The sequence below is a fragment of the Geospiza fortis genome, unplaced genomic scaffold (assembly GCF_000277835.1).
Source record: "Geospiza fortis unplaced genomic scaffold, GeoFor_1.0 scaffold229, whole genome shotgun sequence".
NCBI classification, from domain to species: Eukaryota; Metazoa; Chordata; class Aves; order Passeriformes; family Thraupidae; genus Geospiza; species Geospiza fortis.
Window position 1 is genome coordinate 3,211,966 of NW_005054357.1, and position 3,297 is coordinate 3,215,262.

At 41.4% G+C, this 3,297-nt stretch overlaps 2 protein-coding genes across 2 annotated transcripts in view; one reads left to right on the forward strand and one right to left on the reverse strand.

Annotated features, from left to right (window-relative positions):
• CDC73 (cell division cycle 73) overlaps nt 1-3,297 on the reverse strand; it is a 101,487-nt gene that overhangs the window by 40,895 nt on the left and 57,295 nt on the right. The window lies entirely within an intron of this gene.
• LOC102036759 (beta-1,3-galactosyltransferase 2) overlaps nt 7-3,297 on the forward strand; it is a 7,122-nt gene continuing 3,831 nt past the window's right edge. The window contains exon 1 of the mRNA XM_005423719.3: nt 7-276. The gene's annotated coding sequence lies outside the window, so the exon portion shown is untranslated. The remainder of the gene's footprint in view (nt 277-3,297) is intronic.

Genomic DNA, 3,297 nt, shown 5'->3' on the forward strand with positions numbered 1-3,297 from the left:
GAGGCAGCAGCTGTGAGAGCAGCCTCGGCTCCTTTGTCTGCAGCATGAACAGAGAGCCCCGAGCCAAGGACGCCGCCGGCCAGCCAGGAAGGTAACACGGCCACGGACAGACAGATGGACAGAGCGGATCCCGAGCGCGGCGGGCGCAGGAAGCAGGGCTGCTGCTGCTGGGGGATGTGCGCATGGTCGAGAGCATCTTTTTTGCTGAAGTGATGGCGTGCCCAAACTATTTTCTGTGGGTATAATCCTGCACCATAAATGGCCTGACCAAGGAAGGTATGTCAAACCCTTGTGTGTGATATTCATTCGCTTGTCTGTTACCTTTTCGACCGTTCCAGATAATGATCGCTCCTAATTTGCAGAGCCCTGAGATAACAGGGTCTCAGAGCAGGGAGAAAGAATTCTAGCAGGTTTTGCTCTCCCCCAGCACAATGTCACTCCCTTCCACTGACTAAATGCGGTGCTCACAGTCTGCCAAGGCTGCTGTGGCTGGAGAGGAAGGATTAAAGGGATAATGGAGTTCCCGTAATGATTGCTTTTAACTGAGAAATTAAAAACTCAAACCCCTCCAATACAGAAAAACCAGTTAGAAATCCTCTCGAACTAGGTCAGAATTAATCCTAATCTGAAGTAATCTTAAAGCATGGTAAAATGGCCATAATGTGACATATCGAGAGCACTGAACCATCAAAACAGACCACACAGTCAAAAGACATTATCTTAGAAGTCCCCTCAGCCCTTTTTACACTTGCTTTTCTGCCCCCCAAACACAAGCAAAATGTCACAAGGGCACTACCAGCCAAGCAGAAATTGGGAGCATGCAAAAGACTGGGCATGATTTAAACCATCAGCAGTGCAATCAGGCACCACGATTTACAAGTAACATCAGGCTCTCTGACATCCCAAAAGGAAACCTTCAAACACTACACACTCAAAATGGTAAGCACGTAACTTATCTCCTGCCATCACTGCAATTTCTGTTTAATATGAAAACACTGACTGTTTAACTTGGATCGTAAAATGACATTCCATCTAATTGCCATTCATTCCGATTTTTTGTTGAAATTTAAATACTTTGTCACCAGTGACAAAAGAAAAGGTGAATATTTGCAATACAAATTTAAGACCTAAATCTATAGCAATTCAATACACCACATAAAGAAAGTGCTTATCTGCAGAATCTTCCAATAAGCTATAATAAATCATTTCATGTCAATATAAATGTGCTTTCTTTGCCCGAGGCAATGCCAACATGAAACAAAACAACTGCAGCTGGAAGGAGTTCACAAACCAAGGCATGCAGCATACATCAGACACTGGTTTCAAATCAGTTTTAAGACATTTAAAATATAAAGTCACTTGAGAGAACTTTTAAAACAACAACAAAAAAATGTATCTTTAGGCAACACTCCAGAAGAAGCACACCTGGCTAATGTAAGACGTTGGTATCAGGCATTTAAAAGCTGCACATCAAACCTTATCCCAAATACTGTTTTGTGGAGAAGATTAATGGAGCTCGTAAGGGAAGCCAGGCACATTAAATGAGGCCCAATATGCAACTGCTGTTCATCAGAATACAGACTCTGGCTGCCTTTTGAACTCTTCCCTCTAATTTAAGAGTTTGCCCACACAGCTAATCAAAATATGAAAATCCAAGATGTGTGAATAGGAAGTCGAATGCTTCAATTTTCAAAGCTGTAATTATAGAGCAGAACTGCAAGTACCAGGAACCAAAACACCAGCAGAGCACAGACCACAAATAAAAATTCAAGAGGCATTCACAGTTTATGTATTTGGCATTTGATAATGTATCAGTGACTGCACTGCCAGGTGCCAAAAATGAAGCAGCATTTTATCACAAATAACATCTCCAAAATGCAGTTACATGCAACAACACACTCCCCGAGGACAAGGTGAGTGTTCTAGAGACCCTCTGCTGTACTTAGGTTTTCTTATCTATTGTCAGTAGTTGGTACTCGTAACCATTCTGTCAAATGGAATTTTAAGTATTTGGGCAAAAAAAGTAATGCTCTAACCCTAATTAAATGAGAGAAAATAATATTTTTATTATAGAACTAGATGGTGGGTTTAATATCTATTGACAGTTTTATACATTATTTTTAAACAACACACCCTAGCATGTAGCATTTCTTTCAAAGGTGCCATTGTTGTTGCTGTATTTTCAATGCTTAACACCCCACTGTATATTTTGAAATGTATTACACACAACTGCAAAGAAAATGAGCCCACGTTATTTGGGTTTTTCCAGTCAATAGCTCTATGAAGCTGAAATACAGATGTGGGTGCTTTCCCTATTCATAAAATGCCTTTTTAAAGGGCAAACAGAGACAGATAAAAAAATATCAAGGAAATATGACTCTCTTAAAATGTCTTCTGATTCTAGTTTTGTCCCTCACTGTAAAACTTATTTTCATATGCATTATGTAAGCCTGCAGCCTAATAAAGAAAGGCTTCAGCGATTGCAAGTGCCTGTGCTGGGACATCAGTATATCAGGGAAACACAGCACCTGCAAACCCCTGTCAGTTTACACAAATATTTATGCAACTTAAGATTCTCACTTTTGCCTGTTGCCTTATTTAAGTAGGTGCTCATCAAAACACTGCCTCAGTTAGATTAAACAAAGATTAGTAGTGCAGTGCACTTTTTGCTGAAGTATTTCCATCTAATGACTGTAGTTTTAAGTGGAACAATTCAGTGTGACAAAATTAATCAGAGTTCTAGCTGCTGCTCCACATTGGTGAAATTCTGGGTTTGATTTTCTTCCTAAACTGTGAATGCATGCAATGGAACAATAATTAACCAAACATTCCCACTGCTGCCCTCCAATCAATGAACTGCCCTGAGATCTGGGCTACCCTTTGAAGTGACATTTGTTTGCTTATACACAGACATTCCCCAATAGCTGAGCGTTCATCTACAACTCACTGCACACTGCAGACAAACTAACAATTACGAGTTCTGAGGGGAAGCTTCTTTTGTTCCAGCAGGGAAAAGCGGGTGCAAATGGTCACACAAACACGAGTCTCACACGTTTGGGGCTTATTTTCTTTCACATAAGGACAATACTCGAGGTAAAGCAGCACAAGCATGGAGTGTCAGGTTAATTCCTCAATTAGTTTAGACACAAGGGTTTATGATTTTTACAGACACACCTGAGTGTCCGGGAAGTGCCATCAGCCCCGAAGAGCTAAATAAGACAATCAGATTTTAAAAGCAAACGCACGAAAGCAGCCGGAGCGCCCGGCGCCTTTCGGCCGCTCCCGCAGGCTCCCGGC